Raw genomic sequence first — 19,468 nt, forward strand, 5'->3', positions numbered from 1 at the left:
TCATTTATTTGATAAGCAGACAGTTTTTGGAATTAGAGACCAATTTTTATTTATGGAGTATTTGACAGCTCTCTAAGATCTCCAAGTTAAGGGTGGGGAATGAGTGGGTATTTTTATTCTTTAATCAACAGTTTACCACAAGCCTGTCTGTCTATAAAGCCCAGTTGTCAGCTATAGAATATAAATAAATGGTATAATACTCTAGCTGACACCATTAAAGATTAATAAATCTGTGTATATTTTCTGATTCGATGCAGTTTTTGTTCAGTTATCAGGCAAGACAAAACACTGAAAATTAAAGAACTTTAGGCATAGAATTCTTTTAAAAGTTGGCTTTGATATTTCTGTAATTTATAGTTATAGGGATACCAAACTAGAGTGTAAAACTGTACACATGAAATTAATTTTTTTCCAATTACAGCATTTTGCTATTAGTATTAGTGTTTTCTCAGTTTGGTATTATTTTTCTTCTAGTCAGCCTGGTGTGGTCCTACCTGACATTCCTCCCATTCAGGAAAAGCACATGTCCTCTGGCGACAGAGTCCTGTGGTCAACATCCTGGTTCTGTCATTTACTGGCTGGGTTTTTGTGGATAAGTTAATGTCATTTCTTTCTTCCCATTACTCCATGAAATGGAATCATCATCATATCTGCTTGTAAACTCTTTACAGTAGATAATTGCACAATAAAAGAAGGCCGTTTTTACTTTTCCCTCATTGAACTTTTTTGAGATTAAATGAAACAGCATGTGTAAAGCATGCCACGCAGTGCTTGAGACACAGGAGGGGCTCAATAAGTGTGTTCCATTTTTATTGGACACCAACTACCTGAAAAATCTATATTAAACTCTATATTAAATCATATATTTATATTTGTATACTTCTTTACAACTTACAGAATGAGTTTGATATACAGGTAATTGCCCTATGAAGAAGACTAAAATATAAATAGGAACCACCATCATACAATTCAAAAATAATAGCAACCCTTTATTGAGTACCCCCTTTAGAGATGAGGAAACTAATCTGCCGAGGACAAACCCTTAATAAGAGACAGAGCTGACCTGGAAACTTAGGCAACTGCGCAACCATCAGGCCCACCCACCTGCAGATCTCTAACCACCGAGACACTTGGCAAGGAAAAGTCGAGGGGATACCTCAGCCTTCAACTCAAGAGAACAAAGACTCCTATGCCTAGTACAGTGACTGGGACAGAGCAGGTACTGGACAAATATTTACTAAATGAATAAAAGAAGGAAGAGCCAAAATCAAAAGAGGATAGGGAAATTCCGGGAGTAGTATCTTTACTTACATTCTTCTAAATGACACCTGGTCATAAAAGGGAAACTGAGGCCCTATGGTGAGTCCTCTGATGGATCAGCCACAATTTCTTGAAGAAATTTAGACTTGTTTTTTGACCCTAGCAAAGTCGGCTGCAAGCTACTTTGGTAAGTAGAGCAGAAATAGACAATCACTAATATGGAACCAAAATTAAATCCAGCTCAGAGAACTTCAGAAAAATATATTTGCCTGATCTCACCTGGAGAGCAAAACAAATGGGTATGAGAGAAAATCTAGTCAAATGACATCATGAAGGCTGATGTAGCTCCAGTGGCAATAGGCCAGCAATTTTGCTAGAAGAACAGATGGAAGATGGGACACATTTGTAGCCAAAAAGAGACTCCTCATAGGTAACACAGCGTGCATTGCCAGGAATAAAGATGGGAGATGTGGAAATAACCTCTGTAAGTCCTATGTGTGTGCATTTCTTTAACTCAATTTTTTATTGTTGAGTGTATTTTGAAAGTCTTCAACTAAAATCTGTGTATTCCTAGCATTGTTGAACCTGAGCTTTCAAGAAGTGTGTTCAGAGGAGTGTGTGTGTGCATGTGCATACCCCAGTGTGCAGGACTAGATTCAGATGAGATAAAAGATTTGATTAAAACATTAGATGAATTACTCTATGCATATTGTACGGTTGGTGTTGACTTTCTAAGGAAAGGATGTGGGCTTGCATTTCTCTTGTGTGTAAATATTTTGTTTAGCACCTAGTGCAGTGCTAACAACAATGTGATAAATGCTTGCCAAATATAGTATAAATAAATAAATTGACTTGATGCCTTGAAGTTTGGTGCTCTTCATTTTATTGCCATTTATTCAGACACAGTGAGAGACTAGCAGACAATGCATTTCTTACTCCCTCATGGTTCCTTGTCCACGAGATTGATCCCTTAGCTTTGTTCTCTCAAAGCACTTAACCCTTTCAAACCTTCCTATCACCACCATCGGTAAAAAGAGGATTGCAACAAATAAATGAACAGAATCGCACTCCATGTGGCACCCTTTTTGGAGCAGTTGCAAAGAAGGGATGGTCTAGTGCTTGGCAGAAGTAAATAGGATGCTTAAGAGCATAGGTTAATTTTACCAAGAGTGGGATTAGAATTGTTTCTGCCAATTACCCACGATGGAAGTTGTAGTTATTAAACCTCAGGTTCCTAATCAGTAAAATTGGAATATTATTAAGAATATTGTGAGATTCAGATGAGCTAAGTTATGGAAAATGCTGGGCACAGTCGTAGCACATCATAATGCTCGATACTTAGCAACGCTGATCATGCCGCCAGTGGTGATGATGGTGACAATGGTGATGATGGTTAGAGTGGTGGCAGTGGTGATGATGCTGGTGAGAGTGGTGATGGTGGTGGTGATGGTGGTGATAGTGGTGGTGGTGACTGGTGATGGTGGTGGTGACAGTGGTTATGGTGGTAGTGATAGTGGTGACGGTGGTGATGATGGTGGTGACGGTGGTGACAGTGGTGATAATGGTGGTGACAGTGGTGATAGTGGTGACAGTGGTGGTGGTGGTGACAGTGGTGACGATGCTGTTGAGTGGTGATGACGGTCATGACCGTGATGATGGTGGTGATAGTGGTGGTGGTAACTGGTGATGGTGGTGACAGTGGTGGTGATGGTGCTGATGGTGGTGACAGTGGTGATGATGGTGGTGACAGTGGTTATGGTGGTAGTGACAGTGGTGACGGTGGTGATGATGGTGGTGATGGTGTTGATGGTGGTGGCAGTGGTGACAGTGGTGATGGTGGTGACAGTGGTGATAATGGTGGTGACAGTGGTGATAGTGGTGACAGTGGTGGTGGTGGTGACAGTGGTGACGATGCTGTTGAGTGGTGATGGTCATGACCGTGATGATGGTGGTGATGGTGGTGACGGTGGTGACGGTGGTGACAGTGGTGATGATGATAGCCGTGAAGATCGTGGCGATGGTGGGAGCATTTAGTGGCTAATCGCTTGCGACGCAAATGCTTGGGAATAATGCCAAGATCCTGTTCCTAGTTTCTGTCACTGGGTCTAAGACTTCCTTTAGATATGTTCTTTGTTTGCTTTAGGAAAACTTGATCCAGCTCTCTATAAATTAAATTACTGTGAAGACCAATAACTTTATATTTTTAATATGAGGAATGTATTGAATTCTATGCCATAATCTGAAAAATGGTTTTATTACTGAGATCTTTCTTTCAGGGTTCCCTTTTATGACCCTGAGCGTCATTCTGAGGATGGTGTATTGCTTTATTTCAGCCACCCTGGCACACTGTCCTACCCCTAATAGCAAAGAATAGATCGTGCCTGGGTTGTAACTTTTATTCTCTGCTCAACAACTTTTCTCACACTTAGCAAATTCAGCAAAGGGACAAACTTTCATTGTATTGAAAGCCCTTTTGTACAGAGACCTGTCGTATAGCTAGCAGCCTCATTCCATTGGTCTCCGATTCTCATGGTAAGACTGCCACTTGGACAAAATGAGGAATTTATTCCGTTAAGCAAATATACCGGAGGCCCCATACCGTGCTGGACTTCAGAAGTCAGTCCTGAACAACTTAAGTAAAGTTGAGAGACACTGTATTTCTTACTCAGTGCTGCATCTTGCTTTTATCAGAATAGGTAGGGCCCTCCTTGTTTTGAGGTAAAATCTCCCAAACCTTAAGTTTTGAGGGGTTTTTGTTGTCTGGGAGAGTCCAACACCAGAGGGCGACGTGAACACAATATTTTAATTAGTTTTAAAATACAGTTTATTTTTGTCGTGTAACCAAAATAAGCATATTTTGTATTCCTAGCTATTAAATTTTTCTCCTTGAGAATTTTTTCTAGTAACTTAAATTTTATTCACTCTGTTCCTCTCCCGACTTTTGCATTTTTCAAAGAACTGATAGGTTGAGAAATAATTCATTTAACTGGTATTTATCGAGTATCTACTATATGCAAGATACCCTCTTAAAGGTTTGGAGGGACTTAGTGCAAGAATGGATAAAGACTCGCTAAAGAAATATTTACTGGTCAACTGCTGCTTATGAGGCCCTCTGATAGGTACTGTTAAGATGGAAGGAAGCTCCTGTCCTCAAGGAACATACAGTCCATTGCCAAAATATAATTCAGTGTTTCTCTTTGGTCATTAATGACTGTTCATAGCCTGAATTCTTCCTCCCTTGATCATCTTTCAAGATTAGACTCAGAAAACCTCTCTCCTTTCTCCCCCTCCCAAGTTGAATTGGCCACGTATTTTCAGAAGGCTCCAACCTGCTTTGTAAAGGCGTATCACATCTAAGAAGAGCATTGCACAGGGGTGGTGGGGATAGCTAGAGCAAAAATCCTGGAAATAGGAATGCATCCAGTATGTTCAGGTTAAGTGAAGATTGTTATACTTAGGCTTCTTGAAGCAAAATAGTGAGAAATATGCTGGGAAAGAGGATTTAGGTCAGACTGTGAACAGACTTGAATTCCAAGTTCCAAAAATCTTGGTTTTCTGGGGCAGTGGAAAACCTGGGGTGAAGTGTTTAAGAATAGCACAAGTTGGTAAGAAAGAAGCAGAAAAATGGAGGGAGAGAGATCAATGGAACCACTAGTTAGAAGAATTAGGCGACTGGAATTCAGCTGAGAATATAGAGATGATTTAAGGTTAAAACAAATAGGCCTTAGAATATTACAAATCTATTTCAAGTACTCATATGCAAAAGTGTGGTATAGTGTGGTGACTAAAAGGGTTGTATAAATTCCTCTTTCTTATAGCAGTAACAATCCAAATCTCAGAAGATATGTGTCTCATTATGCTTGCAATTGTTCATATATCCAATAAACAACTACTGAACATTTTCTGTCTGTCAGGTCCTGAGCTGTATTCCAAGTATTTGGAAATGCATGAGACAAGGTTCTTGCCTTCAAGGAGCTCACAGTTTAATGGGAGAAATAAAAATATATACAAACAGATGTGAGAACATAAAAGGATGGCAGGATAGTCAATGCCTCCAGGGAGAAGATGATCTTTCTGAGTTTCCAGGTGAAAAAGAATATGTGGGTGTGTGCAAGGTGTGTCGAAATAGTGTGGTGGGGATCTGGGTGTGTAGTGACATTGGTTTGTGGACAGGTGTAAAGAAATAATTATAGATTATATCTACTGCAAAGAATGTTCATTTCTCTAGTAACGGCTCCTCTATTTAGATAATGTTCTATTTTTAGAGATAATGCAAATTCTATTATGTTGGACAGGCTTCCTATTTGGGGACAGGGTTTTGAAAGAAGAGAGAAGACACAGGTTAGGGTCTGTGATAGTTCAGTCCCAGTTATAGTTGACCATCAATGTCTTATGTGATTGAAAAATCTTTCAACTGAATATTAACACTTTAAATTCTGCCCAGTGAAATAGTTATACTCAGAAGGTGGGAAAACTAAAGAATGTCAATATTTATAAAATCCCATATTGATAAATGTGACATGGTAAGTTCAAAGCCATTGCAATAGATGCCCAGTTTAATACAGAATACTCGGCCTGCCAATCATTTCTAGGCATGAGGAAAAATAGTTACAGATGAAAAGTTGAACCCTTTAAGCTCTTGATAAATTTCACTTCCTCTGTTGGTTATATAGAAAGGTGTGTAGAAAGCATTTTTCACAAGCATCTAAGGAAGGGTTACTATTTATTTTTTCTAATTCTTTTTCTTCTTCTTTTTTTTTCTTTTATGTTAAGCACATTCTTTCTCAGGGCTCAGAAATCTCTCTGGTCCAAAACTGAACATAAAGGCCTCCCCTTGTGCTTTTTTTGTCAGGATGATGAAGTTGTATAGAAATGTAAATATATAATAAGGAATGGTTTGTGGGAATCTAGCGTTGCTCTCTTTTAACCGGCTCTGCCCTTTAAGAGAATTCTCGGATTTTGTTGCGTGTGTACATGTATCTTGTGTAAGGGCATTTAATTAGCTACAAGTAACAACAAAGACTTTTGAAAGGAAAACGTATCTGTGGCCCAGATGCCTTTATTTTCGCTGGGCGAACAGCTACGTTTTTAACTCCCTTATCGAGAGCTGCACGAGTGGCCCAGACTAAATGGGGAACATCTCCACACTGTTTGACAAATAGATTTTTTGTAAACTGATTTAGCCTCTTCATTGTTTGCATTTCATTATATAACAGACTTCATGTCACAAAATCGGTATTCATTCAAAATAGAGAATTTAGAGATAGGACTGTAGCCAGATAAAAAATATTGCACAGGTCAGGCCTATTAAGCATAGAATAATAGTGAGTCAGTGATCCAAGGGGCTGTCCTTCGGGAGGGAAGCGCTTGGCATTCCCGAGGTCAGGAGTCGGACTCAGGACTTAACCGGGGCTGTAGCCACATTTACAAAACAATCTGCAGGGAAAATAGCCCAGAATGAGGGCGGCTGGCTGGATAGACGATAGAAAAGAGGCAGGCCTGTCGTTTGATCTAAAACCTCATTTTCCCCAGAGGCGGGAATGTGAATGTAGTTGTGTCTTAGCCTGTCCTAAAACACCGGAGGGCCCAAAGGTCCTCGAGAAGAGCCATTCTAGGGAAGTCAAAGTTGAAAAGAGGGTGTCCCCTGAGACTGCTTTTCCATTTTTCTTCTAAATGCTTGAGTTTGGACCAGTGGGTCTCAAACTTGAGTGCGCATCAAAGCCATCCAGATGATTTGACAAAATACCGATTGCTCGGCCCCACCCCCAGGGTTTCTCCAGGTGGAGCCTGAACATTAACAAGACCAGTTTCTGGGTAATAGGATGCCTCACTTTGAGAACTGCTGGTATAGACTTTATATGTCCCTAGAGAATCCCAAACATTATCATTTCAAAGCACCTAGCATTTTAACCCATTGGACAAGGGTCCTTAGCAGCTCTGTCACTTAACCTCAAGTAAAAAGTCAGGAAGATCACTGAATACAGCTGATGTATAGGAATCTCCTTTGCTAAGCGTTATTTAAAGAAAAGCTCTAACTGTATGACATCGGATTCTTGCCTCTTTTCCTATTCTTGGGAATTCCTGCCTATTTCCCACAAGCCGGACAGCTTTTTAGTTCAGTTTAATGAGTCTTTGGAGATCACCTTTTGTGAACTTGTCCGAAGAGCTGGGATTACTTATAAAGATGAGTGGGATGCGGTTTTATTCTCAAGAAGCTTATAGTCATGGGAGAATCAGACAAATCGGAGGAAAACGTCAGTAGCATTTGGTTAGTGGAGATGATAGAAGGATGCCGGGGTCTCTGTCATACAAGCAGTCTCCCGTGACCCCCCCAGGGTGAAGTAAGTATTTAGGATAAGTAGGATTTTGCTAAGCAGAAGGAACAGAGAAAAGCAGAGAGAAATGAAATATGTGTGTGTGTCTTCAGGAATCTGTCAGGGGCTTGGAAGTTCTAGAATTTTTTAGTTATAAGAGAGCTAGTTTTTACCCCTCTCAAGTCTCACATCTGGTATCTCCGTTTAGTACTTTCCCCTCCACACTAAATTATCTTATTGGACTCTTATTATCTGTTAGAAACGTAATCCACATTCATTGTAAAACCATTCAAACAATGCATGAGAATATAAGAAAGAAGTGAAAAGCAACTAAATTGTATTGGTTATGATACCACACTACTATTTGGTTTAACCATTTCACATCTTTCATTCCGAAGCACAGTTAGAAAGTAATTTTCAATTATACTCAGCATCTCAGTGATGAACACTTTGTGGTCCACTTTTTCTCCTAGATGCTTGGCAATACTGCAGTTATTTTAGTTAAATTTCATGAACTGAGGTATTCATGAAAATTTTACTCTTCAGCATTAACATCACACAAATACTGAAGTCCACAAATGCTTTTCAACTTACCTTAAACCAGTTCCCCAGCACTTTACTTCACCTCTTTTTCCCCCTCTCTTTTTCACCATTGGCTGAATTTTGGAATCACCAGTGGCACTTTTCCCAAAAATACCTCTAGAGTTCTGACTCAGCGAGTTTGGGTGAGATCCAGGCTTCTGTAGTTTCCCAAAATTCCCAGGTGTTTCCAATATGGAACCAGTTAATCTCATCCTATGATGCCTGTTGGGCTGTGGGATATTAGCATGGCCTCAACAAAATAAGTGATGCCTCATCAGCAGGACTAGCAAAGGTCCTGACGTTGCCTGCATTTGGTGACATGATATGTAACAAGGGCCTCTGACATCTCTGCAGTTTAGAAATAGTTTTCATGGGTTATGTGTAAGAATACACTTTCCTCACATTTGCACAGTTCACAATAAGCTAAGGTTTACAGGCTCTCATTTGTTTTTACAACAATGTTACGAAGGAAGCAGGACAAATAATTTTTTATCCTCTCTCCCCTCTTGTTAATTGTTGTTCTTAACAGATGATAACACCAAGACAAAATAATTCAGGTACTTGTCCAGGATCACACAGGCTGACAAGCAGAAAAGCCAGGATTGAAACTAGGTTATCCAATGGCCAAGTTTTTGCCTGTATTTACACTTCCTTTATATGGTTCAGTAATGGTAAAATACTGATTCCAGTTCTGTGCTAAGCAATTTAACAGTGGTTTTCAAATCTCCACTTTGGCAGCCTAAGAATCCACCTGAGGAGACTGAAAAACTCCTGATGCCAGAGATGATAAATGAATTGGCTGATATGTGGCCTGGAGATCAGAATTTTTCAGAAGTTGAAAACACTGATATGTAGACCATTCCATTGATTCCTCTTAACAACAATATGAAGTTAGAGCCATTACCAATTTAAAATTGAAGCAACTGAGACATAAAACTTAGTCCACCAGCCCGTCAGCCCACCAGCTAAAGAATGACAAGCCAGACTGGAAACAAGGAGTGAGTCATGTTCTGCAGCATGTTTAGTCCCCATATCTGTCTCTCATAGTTTCAAGGTTTTCTGCATCAGATCTGGAGACAGGAAGAGCTGAGTGAAACAAGTGAACATACAATCACTAAAAAAAGAGCCGGATTTGGAGTTCCAGAGTCACTTTCCTATCTGTGAATTCACCATGGTCGTCGGCAGCCGTTATTTATTTATTTTTGCCTTTGTTGTTAAATGACTTGATTCATAAGATCCAATGCATTGAAACATGGGGTTTCAAAAACCTCGGGGGTCGGTAAGCGAGTACAAAGTGCATTGAGTTATCAGTTATAAGAGAAGCTCTGTGTGTTTTCCGTAATGACACTGTAGAATTTTAGAACAAGAACAGTTCTCACACTTTGGCTTATATCAAAATCACCTAGAGGGTTTGCTGGCTCCAAAGTCCCGAAGCTTTGGAGTCAGTAGGTCTGAGGTGGGGCCTGAGAATTTGCATTTATAACCAGCTTTCCAGTTCATGTAGACTCTGCTAGTCTGGGATCCACACTTTGAGAACCACTGCACTAGTCCAATCCCAGCCTTCATGGACGCCGAGCCCAAGGTCACACAGGTGACCGGGAGGAGCCGCTGCCCATCGAGTGTGCTTCCTACCACAGATCCCTTCTCGGGGCAAGGCAAGATTTCAGAGATTTCTCTTTTGACTCTTAGCTTAAATTGCAGCTTGACTTCAACTTCAGGGGATAAATATTGACTTCAAAATACTCTTTAATTCTTGAGAAGCATCAGATTTTGGATGAATTATACAGTCTAGAAAGGTTACTCATTAATAGGCTAGGAACTGCCACTTGGGAATTTTCCTCCTCTTTCTCAAGAAGAGGCGGGCATAATGACCCAGAAAATCCAGCTCCTAAGGAAATCATTCAGTTCACTGAGACCAGCCTCTGTCCTTTAAGGATGTAGATGTATTTATGAATATGATTTTAGGATTCAAAACTAGTAAACAATTTTTCTAGAGGTTCCCTCATGTACAGCAGGCAGTGGGCAACCTCATCTTAAGAAAAAAATGGTAACTGAAAAATGTCTCCAACATTTTCTTCTTCTCTACTTGGAGGGGGGATGGAATGCAACAGTCAGATCACTGTTCTTCTCATAACTCAAACTACTGTTTCAATTAGGAAGTAGTTAATTTTGAAAGAGTATCTATCCTAGCCCCATTAAAATACTGACAGGATTTCTTCAGAGAAACACTGGAACTCATTTACAAAAAGATCAAGCAGCCTGACTGAGAATTTTTGCCCAAATCAGCAATTTCTTGGGCAAATATTTATTGAGATTCTAAGTTATCCAGATTACAGTGTTAGCATGGCACCAATGATAAAAGGCCATCGAAAAGCACACTAAAGGGAAAGTACAAAGACAGAGTACCTTGATATAAACCAGTTGGAGTAGTTAGTGCAAATCATTATGGGACAGAAAGGAATGAGTCATTGATTCAGCCTGGAGACCTCTGGAGATGGCTTACAGAGGAGGAGACTTTCAGCAAGGCTGGAGGGATGGGAAGGGTGTTCTGTCTGTTCTGTGGATTATATTACTAAACACTGTAGTTGATGAAATGAGAGCCAGAATTACAAGGAAACGAAGACTTTCTTTGCAAAACGACATAGTTTATGTATAAATATGTAATTTTCTCCCCCAATAAGAGCACATGAATTAAGTCTGGTGGAAATAAGCAAAATGTTTACATTTACATTCTGTGCATCTCAAAATATTGACTGGGATTGAATAATTGAATAGGACTAATTGCTCAGTCGATGGAAATGAGACCAATGGTGAAGCCCAACTGGAAAGCTCTAACCACAGAAAGAGCCCATTAAAGCTAATATTGTCTCATTTAATCATCTTTGCAAACAGGAAAAACAAAATGTGACCCATTTCCTTCCAAGCTCTTAGCAATAGTAAACCCAGGCTGAAGAGCACCTGGCAGCCTGTAATGCAGTCATTCTGGAACCATCAGAAAGACAACATCAAATAATTCTGAAGATGTTTATAAAGCTCTTAAATTATGCGAGTTGGTCATAGTTCCTTTGTTGGTAATGAGGAAATCTGGAAAAATTCTAGGCAAATATGTTGATTTTTAAATTTTTTAGAAGTGTTGCTTGTTTTAATGAAGAATGGTTTTGCTCCTCTTTATTTAGGTCTTTTTGTTCCTTGGTGTAGATATTTTAGAATTGGACTCTGGTGGCATTACTGTGACACTAGAAGAAGAGGAACTACTCAATGGGGAGCTCTTCCCAAACTTTTTCAGGGAAATCAGGGAAATGCAGGCCTCAGCTCTCCTTTGTGTATTTTAATCCTGTCTAGTAATGTATGTGTTTATCCTAGGAAACTTACATGGGGCCTGGTGTAGATCAGGCATTCAAAAAGCAGTGTTTCCTCAGTAAGAAAGAAAGAATTGGTAGGAGCAGTTTGATTCCAGTTTCCGAAAACATAACTGTTGGTGAGCAAAAACGTGCACAGGTGAATGCTTTTCTGCACTTCTTATGTGTCTTTTCAAGAGGCTCTAACAAGATTTATGGGAAATGTCTTGAGATTAGGAGTGCAAGAGAGGTAGAATTTAAAAAAGAAACTCAATATAACTTTGGAACATAACAACCAAATGTCTTCAGGCAATCAGATGAACTCTTTGGACCTCAGTTTTGTCATCTCTAACATGGGAATTATAATAATACAGTTCTACCTGCCCCACAGAGTTGGGAGGAACAAAAGTTACATGTGAGAAACTGCTTTGTTCATGTTAAGTGATAGCAAAACTTGAGTCTACTTATCAACTGTAATTATTTGTAAACTGTACTTTACAATTTTTCTCAACTGCTCGGCTATTCTGAATGGTTATATTTTAAAAATATGAAGTTTGAAAAATCTCCTTCCTTTGTTAAATTTTACTTCTGTTTAGATTTCCAATTTATCGAAGGGTGGATTAATCTCTTGCTTTTCTCTGCTCACTAATGAAAATTGTCTTTATTTAGTTTTCTAATTCAAGTGGTAACTGGACTCTAGAAAACTGTGGGGTCTTTAATTATGTTATTTGCTGTCACACCAGGTTTGATTGGATAAAGCTCATGATACAAATAGCTGTGCCCTTACTGACAAACTAAGGGTGAGATAAGAGCCCACAGGGTTTCGGTGTGAGTATCTGTGTCCTCATGTTCCCCTCCCCCATCACCATTCCTGGTCTTTTAATCTACCAGGGAAATGGGAAAGGAATTCTTTGTGTCATTCTCTTTTGCCTCCAGAATGTTGGTTTTCTAGAAAAAAATTTTGTCTCTCCCTGAGGCAGTGTGTTCTCATGGGTGTCTTGCTCTTGGAATGAAACCACCAAATAGAGAATCTGGTTAAAGAATTACAGGCATAAAGGGAGGTAAGGTGGAGAGAGCCTAAAGACAAGACCGTTGTTTTTTTTCGCTGATTAATTAATTCCCTCCTCCCATAAGAAGAAAATCTACCTCCTTTCTGAAAGTGTTCAGTGTTCAGTGCTGCTCTAGAATAATGCTTCAGAGTAAGAGAAGATAGGTAGCCATTCTTCATGGGATCTTTGTAAACACCGAGCCAAGAAAGCCCTAGAATCCTTAACTTAGAAATTGTTAGGTTGCATATAAGAGCCAGTTTTGCATGCTTTTATACAAATGTGCTTGTTTTCACCATTTATCTGGGATCTTGTAATTTTTAAAAGCATTGCTATCAGGTTAGATGGGAAAATGTTTCCATGTTACTGGCGAGGGTCATAGTTTTCGGTTCTGATGTGGCAGCTTTGTTTGCTTGCTTGCTTTTGTTTTAATAAAAAAGTATTTATTTTCATTATCTAATACTTAATCATATGAATATTTGGAAAACAGAAAAACAGGAGAAAGAGAATGACTTTTCCACATTGCCCCCTCTTAAAGCTCAGCAGACTGGTGGGGAAACCCTAGAGTACCTTAGGATGGCAAGCCTCCTCTTCTCATTCTTTATTCTCTTTGGCCGTTTTCTAGTAACCTCCTTCTTGTCCACTTACTTTTCTTTTTTTATTTTCTTCGAATCACCTTATCTTTTAAAATTTCCCTGTATTACTCTAATAACCCAACTGAATAATAATCTTTAAATTTGGCAGCTTCCGTTAAACTGAATAATACTAAACTGAGTAATAACACTGGTCAGTACTTCATTCATTCATCCAAGACATATTCATTCTGTTCCTGTGACAATGACAGGTGTATTTACCGAGTTCCATTGCCGGCCTTGGAGACACTGTCAGATCTGTATGGCTCCAGGTTATAGCTGGGCAGGGGTTAGGGTTGGCGAAAAGGAGTACCTCTTTTATAAACACCGGATTTTCCTAAAAGGTAGGATAATCAAAATACGAAAGGGCAACTAATTAGCTGGGGAGAAGAGACAGAATTTATCTCTACTAATATCCCCACTTCTTTTTAAATATGTGATGCTTTTTATCTTTTTAAGCTTTTGAAGAAAATAGGGGGTAATTTGGTTATGCACTTGGGCGTTTATCTCTTGGCATCAGATGCCCATTGGCTCCTTGGGAGCTTTATCCTCAGAGAGCTCAGGTCCCAGCTGGAGTTCTGGGCACTCTTCTATCCTCAACAGTTGTGAGGTTAACATTAGCAGCTTCTTACCAAGTAAGCACTGGAGAGGGTAGAAATGTTATCTTTTCTAATAGGAACTTTTCTACTGCCGGGGTGCATAACTGAGTGAAGGCTCTCAACCATTCTGAGCCTGATTTTCCCTACCTGTCAGGTAGCCACACTAGACTCAGTCCCTGTGGTCTCTCTCTGTCTGTAATTCCCCTGTCCCCAGGTTTTCTGTTCTGCCATAGATGAGTGGCTATTCAGTGTAATAAGAGTAAAGCCTTGCGAAGAAATTGAGTTTTGGGGGGTATCTGATCCAAGGAGCTCTGGAGTGAATGTGCTGTGCTTGGGGTAGTAATAGAATCAGACGCATATTGACTAAACTGCTAGGATGCAGGGATATGGAAGAAGTGCCTTGAAGGGCGAGCGAAAGGAGTATGAGCATTTCTCTCCCCACTCCTTGCTGGTAAGCGGTGTCCAAGTGCACGCTCCGCGGAGTCAGCAGAATCAGTTAACTCTCCCGTCTGTCCTTCCCGGGCTCATTCACAAAACATGGTGGTGGCTTCCAGAAGGACGTCGTTTGTTTTTCCCCTCTTAGTACATTAAACCGATATATATGTGGCAGTATTCTAGAGAGCAGTGCATGTCATCTTCTGGTAAAAGTTAATGGTATTTGTACTGCATTTTCTTTTCTGTGTTAAAGACCTCGAACTCCTAGTCAAACATGAAGCTGGCCTGAGTTGACAGGGCCATTCTCTTATACCTCTTCTTTCACATAGTGAGATTTTAGAATAATAGGGCCTACATTTATGGGAGGCTCACTATGTGTAGGATGACAGTAAAGTTTACTGCCCAGAAAAAGGACTCTTGAGAGTATAAGGAGGGATTACTGTAATTATTAGGCTGGGACAATAGGCACAAGCTAGAATGTTCTTGGCTCACTGGGTCTGGGATCCCTACAACCAGGGCCAGACACTGAGCTAAATTATTTAACTCAATCCCTATAACAACTTTATAAGATTGCTATTATTGTTATTCCCATTTAATGGAAGAGAAGGAAAACTGAGGCTGATGTGTGACATGACTAGTCCAAAGACTGCTCCCTTATAATTGGAAGCTGAGCCCCAGGCGTGACTCCTAAACAGGCCAGCGTCCCTGAGATGTACTACCTTCTACAGTCCCCTGACTTCCAGTAGGCGCGACAGAAGCACACACCACTAATGATTTGCCCTGTCGGGGGGGGTGCAGATTTTTATCAAATGTGTTCATGTATAAAAAGGACACTTAGATGTGTGTCAGAGAGTTCTAGCACCAAAAAAAAGTGTAATAACCTCTTAAAGCCTGTTTATATGGACACCAGATGCTAAGTATCTAATTTTTTTTGTTGTTTAAACTGGTCCTTTGAAAATTTGGACAAAAAGGTTGAAGGAAGCAATAGGAAAAGAGAACTTTCAAATGGCATTGAACACTCATATACTGCAGGAAAAAATACTTCATGCTTTTCTGATGTTTCATAGATGTGTATATGTTTATCTTCAAGTCTAGTATATGTTGAATGGGGTGATTAAGACGGATAATTTCATCACTTTACTGGTATCAAGCAAATATTACTTATTCTGAAATCTGTCACATTTGGTCCACTCGTGCCTCTTTCTCTGTCCCTACTACTCCCCCGCCTTCTTCTTAGAGTTAAGCTACCCTTTATTTTGGACAACACTATCATACACATGATTGAGTCAACAATTTATGGCTTTTAAAAATAGGGATTTTGTCCTCTCTTAGGCTTATTGTTTATCATAATCATCTTTCAAGTGAAAAGGCTAATTTACTCTTTCTATAGGAATATTTTAAGCTTGATTATCATAATATTACATCTGCCTGAAAAGATCTAAAACGGGACATTGACCTTGAATGTTTTCTGCATTTAGCTCGTGGCGCTTAACACTCAGGAAAGAATATAACTGCAAGTCACTTGTTAATGTATAATCTCAAAATGTTAACTATTGCTCTGTAAATACATGCCATACAGATTATAGAAAGCTTGTAGGATGCTTTAAAACACATTCAGTATTTTACCTGGGTAGGCATGTCAGAAAAACAACATAACTAAAGTTAGTTTTCCATTTGAACGACTGTAGTTCATTTTGATTTTTACTGACATTTTACCATGTATATTATTAGCTTGACAAAATGAAAGTGAAATAATCCTGAATTAATTAAACAGAAACCAGATTGCCTCTATTAGTTTCTCTATCTTTGATATCCACCCCCCCTACTTTCACAAATACACTGGGAAAATAGTTTGGTGTGTTATGGAGGTGAAGTAATTGCTCCCCAGAGAATGGGCTTTTTTTTTTTTTTTTTAACCTGGAGTCAGTAATTTGGAAATGGGATGGATTACAGGACAAGAAGTTTGTCAAAAGGAAAGACTTTTATCAGTGCTTCTGAGGAAGCGATCACTTGCAATAGAAATGATTGCTTCTTGCCAATGGAGACAATAATTTAAATATCAAAGCCTGTGCCCTAGAAATGAAAGGCAACAGGAATTGGCGTATGATAGTTTGCTAGAGGTTTGGTGGTAATAGAAAGTAGTCCTACTGACTTCGAAAGAGGTCTTCATGTTCCCAGTGGGAAAGCTGTGATCTTAAGCAGATTTACAGCATAAAATAAATCCCAATGCACAAATGAGGAAGCTAGGGACGGGTAAGTGAGGTGACCTTCCCAAGCCCCATGGCTCCTGAGGGGGGGCAGAAGGGAGCCTGGTGCCTGAGTCTCCTGATGCCCATCAAGGTTCTTTTCCCAGGGAAGTCCATTGTGGGTTTTCTTTTAGAGTCAGAGATGGTCGTTTGTAATAGTTTTTGGTTTGTTTTTTTGTAGTATGATACATTCGACTGCTACCCCAGTGCATTAAAGACAGCAGCGGAGCTGGTTCAGAAAGTTAAACAGCTTTTCAAAGGTTCTGTCATCTTGAGGAAAGATCCGTAAAAGTAGATGACAGCGTGATTTGAACATCTAAATGTGTTACGCCTTGTTTAGTTTGGAATATTTAACAAATGACAAATGTGCAGCATAAAACCAAAATTTGCTTAAAAAATGGTGGGACAACTATAAGCATTTTAATGCAAAGTTCTCTTTATTTCTGAAAAGGCAAGGGGGAATTAAAAATAGCGATTACTACGCAATAATGGCAAGACTAAACATTTCTCATGACCTTTTCGCAAGAAAAAAATTTGGTGTTAGGAGATGTTTTAGGAAATGATCCTGACTAAAATACAGTAAAATTCCTGGTACAGACAACAGGAATCTACCTTTTATTTCCACTTGAGTTTTGTGGGGGGTTTTTTGCTGTTTTTCTTCAAATGGAAATGAAGTATATTTTCTGGTGGGTGTCTGGACATTAGCTAGGGCCTGAGAATAAAGTGATTTGGAAATTGTGACTGTATTGTTTAAGGAAGAAGAGATTGAAAATATGCATGGACCCAGGGTCTAATGCGCTGCGCAATAAACTGATACTAATTTATTAATATTCATTGTGAAATAGTTTTAAGAGTCCCTTTTGTTGGGTTCCATTTATCCTCCTGCTAGACTCCTTGTGGTATGACTGTGAAGTGTACAGACTGATGATCAATATGTGTTTATTCTAGGCTGTTTATCTATTTGTTCTGCTTTTTGCCCCATACCTTTTAGTAGTTGAGATTCTTAATAGTTTATGCTCAGTATTGCCCATGGTGTGTTTATTTCCTGTGATTATCCACTGTTGCCTCCTTCCAGATGAGAAAACTCAGTGACCGGGGAGGATTCTTGAGATGACTAAGCTGTGTGCCTAGAAAATATTCTCGAAGCTGTCATGCAAGTTTAGCGCAGTAGACGGTATTTTCAATTTTCAATTGGCAAAACTGGGTTCCAGACAGTAGGTATGATCTTAGATGCTTGACTTGTAAAGGTGACATTGATCCCAAGGCGAAAATATAACAGCTGTACAAACCTAGTACACTTCTGGCCATTCAGGAAGCGGCTAACTCGGTGGCCCCTGTACCTTGCATAGAAGAAATATGGTTAGTGAAAGACCAGTGGGGACTATACCCTGTATGTTTGCACATGTATCTCTGTAAGCATAGAGAAAAGGACTTAACACATGAATATGAGTCTAGATGTGTTTAAAAATATATACCAACAAAATCAAATGGTTCATAATGTGACAAATAAGTACCCAAAGGGAAATAAGAAAATTCTGGGAAATAAAAGATAACTCTATGAAACATGGTAACTTAAGGTCTATTGTTATATACTTCATTACAAATCTTTTCTTTAAAAAGCCATTTCAAAGGAGTAATAGATTCTGTCACAGCATGATAATCCAAAGAAACTAAATACAGTACAGGATTCTGCACAGGTGCAAAATCTGAATGTGTTGAGTTAAGATGTGTTGAGTATATTAAATAATTTTTATTATTTTAAAAAGTCTCTGGACAAAGGAAGAAGGAAATTCTATTTTTGGTATATCTTTTAAAAATGTGTGCAATTGGATCTACTAATCACTCTGAGAATTTTAGTTTATTCAGAAATCAAGATAGTAATCCTTCAACCAAAGATTTTCTGTCTTTCCAATGCAGTATTAGCTCCCATATTTCTTTTATTATATTTTAGAAAAATCATGTTTCTTTTTCAAATACCTTTGTATTTTTATTTTGTTAAGTATAAAATGATTACACATCTCATTTTAGATTGAATAGACAAATCTTTTTTTTTCTTTTTTCCGGGTGTCTGCAGAAGGCTTGAATTTTCTTCTACATCTCAAAGCTCTTTTAATTCACTGCTCACAACCAAATTTACATCTTAATTGCAGAGTTCACATTTAACAATATAGACAGCATAATGCTACTGGTAATTAAGCTTTTACTACCTGCTTTTATACAGTATTCTCAGGCACAGTTTTTGCTATGTGAGTTCTCATCTAGAAACTTGTATGCATTTAGACCACAAATCAAAAGGAATCAGACCCCTATCTTAGATATGGCTAATACATGGCAGGGAAATTGGTTTCTTCTATGGGGAGACCAAATCATGTCTGTCATTATTACATTCAGAATTTTAATGTGGCTGTTCTATTTTAGTGTATTGTTTTTTTAAAGACCTAGAACATTTGAGAGGGTTAACAGAGAGAGCTGACTTCTGATTTAGTGAATTGAACACACACTGAATATCAAAACTAATTTATTTTGATCTCAAACATTATACTATTTATATCACATAAAACTGAGATGCAAAAGGTTAATAAGCAATGGGGCTGAATTTGATCAAAATTGTGGGTCTTCTACTCTCCACAAGGTAGCAGTTATCTTTTTGCCATAAATAGGTGGAATCTATTCCAATACATTTGCTAGAATTAAAAAACATAACAAAACAAAACCTGTAGTTTAAAATAGGACCTAAGAAAACTCTTTGTTATATAGAGGCTAAAAACATCCTATACACTGTTGTAGGAAAAATATCCTCTTTTAAATAAAAGAAAAACTGTTTGATGGAATATTCTTAGTTTTGTAAATTATCTTTTTGAAACTGGTTCTTATAACCAGACTCTGTGATTTACAAAAATGTTTTAAAGCATTCATAGTGTGTTATGTATAGAAACAAATATGTACCCTGTGTTTTATTTGAAAACTGATATTTGAAGTAAAACTATATATATTTGTATATGCCTCCTAGTTTGGA

General features: G+C 38.7%; 1 protein-coding gene across 8 annotated transcripts in view; it reads left to right on the top strand.

Annotated features, from left to right (window-relative positions):
- Positions 1–19,468, top strand: part of ESRRG (estrogen related receptor gamma) — a 590,395-nt gene that overhangs the window by 352,670 nt on the left and 218,257 nt on the right. The gene's annotated exons all lie outside the window — the stretch shown is intronic.

Source organism: Manis pentadactyla, chromosome 19, assembly GCF_030020395.1.
Source record: "Manis pentadactyla isolate mManPen7 chromosome 19, mManPen7.hap1, whole genome shotgun sequence".
In the NCBI taxonomy this organism is placed as follows: domain Eukaryota; kingdom Metazoa; phylum Chordata; class Mammalia; order Pholidota; family Manidae; genus Manis; species Manis pentadactyla.